Genomic DNA, 13,002 nt, shown 5'->3' with positions numbered 1-13,002 from the left:
TAATATCCACAGTGCGGCTTCAGCGTCAGAAATGTGTGTTACGAACAGGGTAAAACGCACACGGTGACACGTTCTGTTGCAGGTTGCCTATCTAATGGCTTCCAGGAGTAATAAAAAATTGATTTTCAGTATTTCATATAAGTATTGACCCAGTTTAAAAACTGTCTTGAGCAACGTAACTCACCATGCTCAAACTAATCAGACTATTTTGATCCAGTGTTTGAAAATCAGAGCACTTACGACTTCTAATGAATTTTACATGTTATGTAAAATCTTTTCAAAAACATGTTATCTCTAATATCCAAAGCCAATGTGAAAGTAAGAAAAAAATATTACGTTTTTCATGCAATAAAAGTTCAGCGTCAGGCGTTAAGTTTTAGTTTATAACTGTTCGCAACACATTTAGCAAAACAGTGTTCACACATACCGGGGTATTACAAGAACTGTATGGAAAGTAGTTCAGATCCGTCGCGAAATCGAAAGCACAGTGAAAATCAAAACTTTTATTTGCAATAGTTAGGTAGACCTTACAAATACTTCTCTACATAGTCGCCGCTCCGACTTAGACATTTGTTGTAGCGTTGTACCAACTTTCCAATACCGGCATCATAAAAGAGCAGCCGCTAGTACTTTCCGCCAATTCTTTACACTCGTCTACAGCTCGTTGTCTGTGCCAAAATGTTGTCTTCATAGTCAGCGGTTCTTGTGAGCAGAGATGAAGCTCAGGACGAGACAATTACGCCCTGTGTTGTGGGTGATCGAACACTTCCCATCGAAAACTCTGCAGGAGCATCTTCATTTCCCCTGCAGAGTGCGACCGAGAATTGTCATGAAGAACGAAACGAACGACAGTCACGTTATGTGGGCTGCATAACGTCAGGCGAAATCTCTCATCAGGCCCTCGTACTTAACGGGAGACGCTATTTTCTAGGCATCTTTACTTGGTCACTGCGCGCTCAGAGTTGAAAAGAGCGACCTGCTGCGATCGACGGGCATACTACAGACACGACCCAATACATCTGTGCAAAACTTAAATCGAATTTTCACGGTATTGGTTCAAAAATGGCTCTGAGCACTATGGGACTTAACATCTGTGGTCATCAGTCCCCTAGAACTTAGAACTACTTAAACCTAACTAACCTAAGGACATCACACACATCCATGCCCGAGACAGGATTCGAACCTGTGACCGTAGCAGTCACGCGGTTCTTCACGGTATTCCGCAACCGATCGGAACTTACTTTCCGAACAGCCCTCGTATATAAATGCATGATTCATAATTCATGAGATATGACGTCATAAACATTGAGGTGCGTGAAAAATTAGGTTTTAGTTAAAATGAGAGCTAATTACCCAGTATAATTTATATTTATTCAGTGTTTGATAATGAGAGCACTTAGCAATTTCCAGCAAACTTAAAACACAGTTTCACACCCTTTCTAAACTTTTCCTCGCTTATAGCTTCACAAAATAATGAAGCTGTTTTATATGTTCTGGGAGTTCGACTCTTTAAAGAATTTGGAGTAGTTGGGTTACTGGTTTCTTATAAGCTGAGTGGCCGAAAATCACGGGAAGGGTTGTCCCATTTGGAGATGTGCCGCGTAAGACACCTGAATGTTACGGTTAGATGCGACATACACTAATGAGCCAAAACATTATGACTACCTGCTTAATAGCGTGTTTGTCCGTCTTTGGAACTAAATACATCACTGATTCTGCGTGTCAGGGATCCCACAGTTTGTTGATAGGTTTCTGGATGTAAGTGGCATTGGATGTCTATGTACAAGTCATGCAACTCGCTTAAATAACAGGCCGCTAATCTGCGTTCTCAGTGATTGCATCCGATAGTGACCCAGATGAGTTCCATTGGAATTACATTGGCAAATTTGGTGGCTCAGACATCAACGTTAGTTCTCTATAATGCTCCTCAGACCACTGAAACAACCGAGCGAGGTGGCGCAGTGGTTAGACACTGGACTCGCATTCGGGAGGACGACGGTTCAATCCCGCGTCCGGCCATCCTGATTTAGGTTTTCCGTGATTTCCCTAAATCGCTCTAGGCAAATGCCGGGATGGTTCCTTTCAAAGGGCACGGCCGACTTCCTTCCCCGCCCTTCCCTAATCCGATGAGACCGATGACCTCGCTGTCTGGTCTCCTTCCCCAAAAACAACCAACAACAACCAACCACTGTAACACGATTCTGGCTCCAATACACGGACAATTGTAGTGCTGAAAGATGACAGCGCCGCCGGTGAAATCATTGAAGATGAAGGGATGCAGGTGGTTCGTAGCTGTCAGCACGTCTTTGATTACTACCATAGGTCCCACGCAAGCGCAGGAGAGTGTCAATATACAGATGCCTCTCCAGCATCAAATTGCTCCCATCAGCCTGCATCCATAGAGCGCTCCACGTTTCGAACCGAGCAGCCGTTCACCTCGATGACGGCGTTTGTGGAGACGACGAGCGACCTGCTGTAGCAAAAATATGGTTCGCCCGAAGATCCGACACGTTTCCATTGATCGACGGTCGAATCCCGACGGTTCCGTGCCCACTGCAATCGTAATTGATGATGTCGTCGGGTCAACATATGAACACGCAGCGGTGATTTGCTGCGGAGCTCAATGTTCAACAATGTACGATGAACTGTGTGCTCCGAAACACTCAAGCGTGCACTTCGTGCTTTTTCGGCAGAGATGCCACAGATCACCAACTACCCTACTTTACAGAGCAGACAAGCCTCCGAACCCCATGTTTTGTGAAGAGTCATAGACGTTCAACCATTTAGCGCCTAGTGCCTCTTTTTGCATAGATGCTCACGACAGTAGCACGTGAAGATTAGACCAGCTTCGCCGTTTTCGAAATACTCGTTCTACGGCCCTGCGCAATATTAATCTGCTCTCTGTCTTATCTCAATGGAATTCCACGTTTGGCTAGAGTGATCCCCCATCCTTGTCTGCCCCGCTTTCACACGAGTGCTTTTGTTGCCGTGCTCGCAACGCCACCAAGGGGCATCCAATGTCGCGGTGGGCAGTGGTCATAATGTTTTGACTTATCAGTGTAAGATGAGAGAGTAGACACGATGTCTGAGCATCTGATAGGCGCGGTTCTCACTGAGGCGATACGATACGCGCTGTGATTCGGGATACGACGCAGAAGCAACCCGCATCGCCTGAGCACATCGTAGTGGGAGCGACTTAAGTGGTTCACAGTGACAAGCGAATGATCCAATCCGACATGTCGAAACCTTCTATGAAGTTTTTCGCACAGGAAAAACACACCGAAATAAATACACTGTGAAAATTTTAATTGTTAAGGCGAACTGCAAGCATTGAAAAATGTTAAAGTTACTCATGTTTGTCCCACGAAGATCCGCCATTTCTGCGTAGTGCGCGACTCGGCGAATAAGCAGACGCAGCTGTGACAAGAGAACATAACGCGAAGTCCAAACTGCATACACGCTAATATTAAGCACTCAAACGATACCAAAAAGAAAATTTTTAATTTTAATAATACCAAAAATGTTTCAGATAATTAACTTTTTTGAATAGCTTGCAGTTCATATCGACAGCTAGACTGTTGCAGATATTAACTGTTACACAAGTGACTAGCAAAGGATAGAAGGCAGGATATGGCGTTACATTACAGACGATTTCCATTAATCAGGCTTTAATTTTTTGACATTGGTGAATTTAGCTGACGTAATCACAATAGCACTAAGAAGTAATTCATAGTTTTTGTTAATACAGTATACTTCTTTTATTATGGGATCTACTGAAATCTATAACCGAATGACTGTACGAATGGAAGAATTGAAAGGTGTACTGAAAGGCATGCAGACTTAAAAAGTAGGCATGTGGAGTAGTAAGCAAGCGTCTGTTGTTTCTACGTCGCACCCGATACGGTACTACTTTTACATCTTTGCTCAGTGTGTGTACTGAAAAGATATCTCTGTTGAAATCGGGTATGTATACCACCAAGAAAAACACGGGTGCATTGAACCGTAGTCCTTAAATTTGCTAGCCGAGTCAGAAATATTCGCATACAGCTCCGGCGCGATCGTGTACATGATATATTGTTGCCAATGGAACATGACGTCAGAAAGAAACCGCGCGTCCCACTGACGAATTTTGTTGGGGCATACGCTTTGTTCTAGCAACAGTCTGGTGGGGAAGTTTCAGAAATTGAAAATACAAAAAATACGTTGTATTTCTTTTTATTTTTAGATGCAGCGCAGCAAGCGGGTGATATACAAGCGCCGCGCTTGTGTCAGCCATAAAGATGGGGAGTCCTTGGCTGGAGGGGTGTTTGCCTAGCGGCGCTAACTGATTTATGCCTCGGGTTCCAGGTGCCTGCTGAGACTCCGCACGTAAACGTTTACCTGTTGGGAGCGCAGCTACTCAACCTGTTCGATGGGGTGAGGACACTATAGCGCCGTATATGAACCCAGCGTTCCTGGACGACACATCTTCTTGGGGCTTCCTCTCTTCTGGCCAAAATCTTCTTCCTCTTCTTCCGGTAAGTACCAAACGGCTTCACAGCGCAAAACGTGTTTGCTGTTCTCATTGCAGCGTGTGTGGTGCAGACTTCGTGATGGCGTAACGTGATCGTGTTAATTGTTTTGACCCGCCGCAAGAGGCTGGATTGGCACCGTCAGAAGTGACTCGTTTGGTTTCAACTGGATACAGCTAGAGTGACTCTGCAGTTAAATGGCTATACAGCCTCTTTTTTTATGCTTCATTTATTCCAAGACGCAGCGTTGGTTTTCATCCATCTTCAGGTGGCGTTCTGCATTAAATTGTGTTTCGATCATTCTTAAGTTTGCGCCAACAGCATTTCAAAAGCTACTGTTCCTCAGTGAAAAATAACAGTTCCTTTAGCTCTCACTTTTGTCTAGGCGTGTACGAGGGGAGTTTGAAAAGTCCGTGCAAAGTCCGAGAGATTGCACCACCGGCGCGTATCGAGGTCATGTTTAGTTAGTGGCATCTTTGAAAAGAACGCACATCAAGTTTCAGCCATATTGGTATATTTCTTTGTGTTTGGCTAGCGTGTGAATCAAGGAAGTCGAGTGATTGTCAAAAAATGGACGAAAAAGAATTTTGTGTAGTGATTAAACATTGCTTTATGAAAGGCAAAACGCCTCAGGAGACTAAAGAGAAGCGCGATAAACATTACTGTGACTCTGCAACTTAGATTAGAACAGTTTATAAGTGGTTTAAAAGTTTTAGGAGTGGCCATATGGGCACAAGTGATGCTGAACGTTCTGGACGCCCTGTGGAGGTTACGACTCCAGAAATCATTGATAAAATCCATGATATGGTGATGGATGACAGGAGAGTTAAGGTGCGTGAGACTGCTAGTGCTGTGAGCATCTCGAATGAACGGGTACATAATATTTTGCATAAACATTTGGACATGTGAGAGCCGTACGCAAGATAGGTTCCGCGATTGCTCACGCTTGATCAAAAACGGAATCGTGTGAAGTGTTGCAAGGATGGTTTGCAACTGTTAAGGAAGAATCCGCGGGAATTTAAGCGTCGTTTCGTCACTGTGGATGAAACATGGATACATTACTATACTGCAGAGACCAAACAACAATCTAAACAATGCGTTACCAAGGAAGAATCTGCGCCAAAAACGGCGAAGACTATTCCTTCGGCCGGAAACGTTATGGCGACTGTCTTTTGGAATTCGCAAGCGATAGTCCCCATCGACTATCTGGAAAAGGGTAAAACTATAACAGGTGCAAATTATTCATCGTTATTGGACCGTTTGAAAACCGAGCTGTAAGAAAAACACCGGCGATTGGACCGCAAAAGTCCTTTTCCATCACGACAATGCACCAGCACACACCTCAGCAGTTGTGGTCGCAAAATTAATGGAAATAGGATTCCAACTCGTTCCACATCCACCCTATTCTCCAGAGTTGGCTCCCTCGGACTGCTATTTGTTACCCAATTTGAAGAAATGGCAGGCGGGACAAAGATTTTATTCAAACAGCAACAAATAGTTATTTTGCAGACTTGGATAATTCCTGTTATTCAGAACAGCGTTGGACGAAGTGTATAAGTCTAAAAGGAGACTACGTTGGAAAACAAGAAAGGTATACCCCAAACACGTAAATAGTTTTTATTTTTGCACGGAGTTTTTCAAACTCCCCTCGTAGCTACAGGGCTTGGAGAATAATATTGACACTCCATGAGGAATGCGTGGTTGAACGTAAACGCAGGTCCCAGCCAAGGATGCAGGTCGCGCTGTTATCTTTGACCACGTATGGCACCTGTGCAATGTCCTCAATACGTTACAAGTGTAAGAACAGTGCTGTGTGAAGTTGTGAGTGCATTATGTCGGAGCTAAGTGATTCTAACGTGGGAAAATTGTTTGTGCTCAAACGGTAGTTGCTTCCATAAGCATGGAAATCGAAGTGTTTGATGTTTAAGTGGTATCGTATCGAATAGAGGCAAAGCGAAAAAACGTCACCCGCTAAGTCACAATGAGTACGAAAGCGTGTGTTGACTGATCGTAATAGACGGTTATTGAAGAGGGTTTTGACGAAAAACACGAGAACGACAGCTGGAAAATTCACTACAGAACCGAATGTCGCACGCGCGAACCCTGTCAGCACCAAAACAACACTAAGAGCTCAATAAGCAGCGAACTGGAGGGCGAGCTGAAATTCTAAAACGACTCGTCAGTGATGTAATTTCGCGTAACAAGAAAACGTCGTACCGAAGCCATAAAACTTGTAAAAAATGTGTGTGAAATCTTATGGGACTTAACAGGTAAGAAAATGGCTCTGAGCACTATGGGACTCAACATCTTAGGTCATAAGTCCCCTAGAACTTAGAACTACTTAAACCTAACTAACCTAAGGACATCACACACACCCATGCCCGAGACAGGATTCGAACCTGCGACCGTAGCAGTCCCGTAACAGGTAAGGTCATCAGTCCCTAAGCTTACACACTACTTAACCTAAATTATCCTAAGGACAAACACACACACCCATGTCTGAGGGAGGGACTCGAACCTCCGCCGGGACCAACCGCACAGTCCACGACTGCAGCGCCCAGACCGCTCGGCTAATCCCGCGCGGCCATAAAATTTGTACTGTGGAGCAATGTAAGAATGTCATTTGCCAGATTAGTCTTGTTTCACACAGTTTCAAACTTCTGACAGAGTTTTAGTCCCAAGAGTGAAACATGGCGTGGGTCGGTGATGGAATGGGCAGCCATACAGACGCAACCACAACGACGCATTACTGCCAAGGGTTGTGTTTCCGTTTTGGCTGATGTGATTTCTCCCATGGTACAATGTTTCTTTCGCATTGGTGATGCTATGCACCAAGAAGATAGGGCCCCTGTTCACGCAGGTCACATCGTCCAGGATTGATTTTGTGAGCACGAGGATCAAGCGGTGCATGTCCCCTGGTTATGACAGTCAGCACATCTCAATGTTATTGAGCCTTTGTGATTTACTTTGGAGAAAGGGTGCTCTATTTCTACCCATATCCATAATCGTTGTCCGCCCCATTAGCTGAACGGTCAGTGCGTTGGAATGCCACGCACGAGAGCCCGGGTTCGATTCCCGGCTGCGGTGGAAGATGTTCTCCCTTCAGGGACTTCGTGTTGTGCTGTCCTCATCATCATTTCATCCCTATTGTCGACGAGCCAGTCGCCCAACGTCGCACTCCATAAGACTTGCACTCGGCGGCTGAACTTCCCGCCTGGGAACTCCCGGCCACTGACCCCATACGATCAGTTCCATTTTTTTCATAATCGTTGCCTGAACTTACCTCTGTTTTGCAGGGTAAATACTACAAGATCCCCTTCAAAATCGCACAGCAGCAGTATATATCTATTCCGAGACGACTGGAATCTGTTTTCAACGCCGACATGTTGTGTTCTTGGTGTTTCCATATTTTCGTCCACCCCCTCTACGTCTGATCGTAGGTCGCTGGATCAATGAAGGTTGACAAGTGACTGAAAAAAAAAAAAAACCACACCATTCCCGTTTTCAAGAAAGTCGTCTGACAGATTCACTGAATTATATCGTTGACATCAGTATGTAGTAAAATTATAGAACTTATTCTATGCTCACCGATTATAAAATGTGGAGAGCTAAATTTTGTGTATAGAAATTAACATGGATTGCTAAAGCAGAGTTCTTGCGAAACGCAGCTAGCTCTGCTCGTCCATCAAATCCAGAGGGTCATAGACAAAGATGCCCTTGTTGATGCTAATAGCCCATACAAAAACTTAGACTGGTGAAAGCATCCGATAGTATAAACAAAACCTTTCCAGTAAACATGGATCCACAAACGAGCGATTTGCGATATAATTACGATTGTGTAGTTTCACTGACTGCAATATCAAATACCGTCCAACTTAGTACAAATATATTTAAAATGTAAATTTGTCAATTAAGTCCTCATCTATTTCGCTCATAGCTCATACCTTTGGCCTACCTTACCATTTTCCTCATTCGGGAATGTGCTTCATACATGATTGGCACCGCCCCATGTGCTGGTGATGTAAAACGATGTCCAAAGCGCCGATGTGGTCCGAGATGTCTAGGTCAGGTAGTGCCTGTACCTCGGCTTCTAAGACCATATGACCTCAACCTCTGTGTTCCTCTGTCTGGTGTCACATTACAAGTGAAGCGTACAGCCACTTCCGGATTAAGCCAATGCGGGGCCCGTAGCAGTTGTTAAGACAATGTCCATGGTTTGCTGTAGGACTCGAAGTTCCTATAAAATAAAACACACTTTTCTTAATCCTTTCCAACCCAACTCGTGGGAAAAAAATATTTTTTCGCGTATTTCCCAACATGATGATTGCAATAACATATATTTATAAGAAATTTTGTTGTTTTTTGTTTTTGGAGGGAAATTTGGGATGACTCCATATGGCATCATTGGGCAGGATTTGTTTCCTTCAGTCAGATGGTTGGGATGTCACAGTGCTTGGTAATGGAACTTGAATGAATATTTTAATTACACAATTTGATGCAGCTTATTAAAGAAAAATTAGTACATACAATAATGCAACTTGCATTTCAGGACAATTTTATGCTTTTTTACGGCATGATTGTTACTTTACATGAAAATTTAAGAAACAGTTCCTGTCTTTGGTAAAGCAAAGAGGTTTATTACATTTGATGCATTTCGTTCGAGAACATGCTGTAATGCACAATTAACATCTCTGTTTGTTTTCTACATGCTGTGGCCAGTGTCCAATGTTGTCAAGCCAAAATGCCATAGTTTTTCAGGGCAGAAATAAGATTGTAAGAGGTGAACCAATTGTCTGTAAACACTTTAAAATTTTTTATATTTTGGCAGTCCTTCCACAAGCCTTATCACAATATCACCACTTATACCAAGACCAGTATCATTATGTACAGTTCCTTTCCCTCGGTATATTTCAAAATCGTACACAATTCCACTAGAACCAGCACGGGCAAAAACTTTTATACCCCACTTGTGTGGTTTTCTTTTTACATACTGTTTCAGGGATGAATGACCTTTGAAAGGAATGATTAATTCATCCACTGAATGATATTCCTCAGGTTCAATAATTGAAAAACCTTGTTTGATTTTGTCAAGAAATGGTCTCACCTTGAACAGCTTGTGATAATCAGGGTCCTCTCTTTTTTCATTTTAGTGTTGTCATTCACATGTAAATAAGTTCTTAGCTTATCAAACCTATTTCCAGGCATTGAGTCAGCTATTGGAGAAAATCTTGTAGCCTCCGCCCAGTACATTCTGTAACTAGGCATTTTCACAACACATGCTAGGATGTTTATCCCTATATACTTTTCTATTTCACGAACATTTGTATCTAAAGATGCACCTGTTTTCTGTGTGCAGTATAGATTAGATTGCTCGACAAGGTTCTGGATAATGTCATCACTACACATTGTTCTGAAATACTGCAAAGGTGTCAGTTCATCTCCTGGAGGGTCAGAAAAAACTGTATTACATGATGTATCCACTTCTTCAATGTCCTTCATTCTCCACCCAAGATCCCGGTGTGTATCACACTGAGTTTTCTGAGCTGAATGACTTGGTGCAAGGTTTGGCTCAGCAAGTAATCTTGAAGCTAAGGGAACATCATCTTCATCATTGGCTTGAGGGTCCAGAATTTCAACCATATCAAGGTCCATTCCTTGAAGAAACTGTATATCCAGTGTAGTAGGGTCTTGCTGCTGAGCATTTTCAATCTCTTCCTCCACATCAGACATATCAAGGTCCAAATCAGATAAATCACCTTCGAGAAGCAGCAATATTTCTTCTTCTGATAATGATTTACGATTGCGAATCATGTGGTAAACAAACCAGGAATTTTTTACTAAAGCAGCAAAAAAACTGGTAAATTATATCAATAAAAATTTTAACATATTAATATTAGTTAAAAGAAACTTTGAAAATGAGTTACACATTATGGTAAACTTTAGTCGAAGTTATTGCATGTACTACATTTGGTAACATAACAAATGCCCAATGATGCCAAATGGAATCACACATGTTTGTGACTTCTAAGCAGAAAATTACCGTAACTAGCATTATTTTCAAAGTGTTTACTAGTTATTTTACACTTTCAACAATAATTTATTAGTGCAACTTTATATGAGTTTGCTTCCTTTACCTTGATATAATATTTTGAAAGTCCAGCTGGGTGCACTGTACCGTAGACACCATGCAATAATACTTTTGTCAAGGCATTGTAGCCTGGTGCTCTCTGTTTTAGCGAATTCACGGCAGCCAACCTAAGAACAATGAACTTAGAAAGCCCTGCACACTTGTTTATAATTTTTGGACAAATAGTTTGGCCTTGGGAAAAAGTTAAATATGATGATGCCATATGGCATCACTGGACTGGAAAGGGTTAAGTTTTAAAACGATATGTACATTTTCTTGGATGGTTATCGTCGTACAAACATTAAAGACATCATTTCTTTTCGCACAATGAGAAAATGTAAACTCTACCTTACTGCAATCATATTTTTTATGCAAATTCACTTCATTAAATTTGTGCGAAATAATAAAGTTGATACACTGGTAGAAATGAGGCATTCAAGGAACAAAAATTTAAGAAATGGATGGTATTTAAAAGCAAATTAAGCAAATAAAAATAAAGACCACAATTATTTTGATAAGAATTTTTATAAAAATTACCGTTCTGTAAGTACTGAACATGCGACCTTTAGCTTACAAGTTTAGAGCCTTAGCTAACACGATACAGAGCCACTGGCTAAACTCATTGTTTTAATGGTTTAGTTTCTGACGAGAAATTATTTTTGGCATATTTTCATAAAGGGTCCACCGCAGTAGATGGCTGCACGTTGTGAGACCTGGGACCCAATCCAAAAAATCGATTCCGTCCTTGGTGTCTCAGTGGCAAATAAACTGTGCGGAAGTAAATGACTTATAACGATAACATTTTACTATCAGATGAAACACGGTTAATTAATACATCGCACATAGAACTTCCTTTTTCCTTGGTAGCATATATAAACAAAACAAGTAAGCTTACTTTATTCTTCAGTGCTTCTCGTTTTTGTCTCTGCATATTTCGCAATCTCTAGTAAAATTTATATTTCACTCTGTTATTTCTACTGTTGTCATTGCTTTCCACTAGTCCACAGCGACCGGCAAAGAAACAGACACATAACAAACGCAGGAACCACAAAAAAATAACATGTTACACAATAATAGTTCACCAACGAGAAAGCAACGTCCACACTGGACAGCTGGTATCAAAAGTACTGTAAGAAAAGCGAGCGCACTGTAGAAAGAATCAGCGACTGTAATAGCAGACTTACAAAAGTAAATACGGTATCCATTAATTACTTTTTATTGGTAATTCATAGAACCCTATAGTAATTGATAGGATTATTACGGGTAGCTTGGACAACATTGGAGAATTCCCTCGTAATTTCCGGTGTTGTCAACTTGACGACAACATGATGTACAGTGTAGCCAGCGCTCACTTTTAGAAGTAAGCTAAAACTATTACCACTCATTGTAGATTTGGACGCTACCCTCTTTCCATTAGACGGTAGGTAGAATAGCACTCATATACTACCAAGGGCGCCCATACCAGTGGGGGGGGGGGGGGGGGGGCAGTAGCAGTTGCTAACTGTTGCAACGTGGCTAATCCGGCACCGTGTATTGTACAGCACTCCCGTTGAAATGGTTGAAGAACTGGAGCAATTCCTTTTTTCTTCTTTTTCTTGGTTGGTTATTAACGGATTTGGCATGGTTAATTTAAAGGGTGGCCGGATGCCCCCTTGTCACCACCTTGTTAACCCAACTTCCTCCCTTCTCCCTCTCTGGAACGGAACAAATATCTGTGAGGAGTATTATTCGTGGGAATGGGAGCGAAATTTTTCTAGACGTTGTAACTCAGGTGGGACTAGGATACGAGACCGGTACCCACTTAGTGGGATATGGGAAACCGCCTAAAAACCGCATCCAGGCTGGTTGGCTCATCGACTCTCGCTGTTAACCCTCCTGGCGGACTCTCCGTCCCAGAAGTGGCGCTTTAACACGCACGGCTATCTGGAAGGGTTGCAGAACTAGAGCAATGTTGTCAAGATCTAAGGAATTATCCAGGAATGTTTGAAATAATATTCGTAACTCACTGTGGAGACGTGTACAGTGTTGTGTCACAATACAAGGATGACACCTACTTAAAAAGAAAAAAGAAAAAACAAGGTACGAGTGCACGGAAAACGTAACATACAGGGTGTTTCAAAAATGACCGGTATATTTGAAACGGCAATAAAAACTAAACGAGTAGCGATAGAAATACACCGTTTGTTGCAATATGCTTGGGACAACAGTACATTTTCAGGCGGACAAACTTTCGAAATTACAGTAGTTACAATTTTCAACAACAGATGGCGCTGCAAGTGATGTGAAAGATATAGAAGACAATGCAGTCTGTGGGTGCGCCATTCTGTACGTCGTCTTTCTGCTGTAAGCGTGTGCTGTTCACAA

General features: G+C 42.3%; 1 protein-coding gene across 1 annotated transcript in view; it reads left to right on the top strand.

Moving 5' to 3' along the window:
* Positions 1–13,002, top strand: part of LOC124795282 (putative phospholipase B-like lamina ancestor) — a 149,003-nt gene that overhangs the window by 69,840 nt on the left and 66,161 nt on the right. The window contains exon 2 of the mRNA XM_047259231.1: positions 4,348–4,517. The gene's annotated coding sequence lies outside the window, so the exon portion shown is untranslated. The remainder of the gene's footprint in view (positions 1–4,347; positions 4,518–13,002) is intronic.

The sequence above is a fragment of the Schistocerca piceifrons genome, chromosome 1 (assembly GCF_021461385.2).
Source record: "Schistocerca piceifrons isolate TAMUIC-IGC-003096 chromosome 1, iqSchPice1.1, whole genome shotgun sequence".
NCBI classification, from domain to species: domain Eukaryota; kingdom Metazoa; phylum Arthropoda; class Insecta; order Orthoptera; family Acrididae; genus Schistocerca; species Schistocerca piceifrons.
This window is presented reverse-complemented; position numbering and strand designations above follow the sequence as displayed.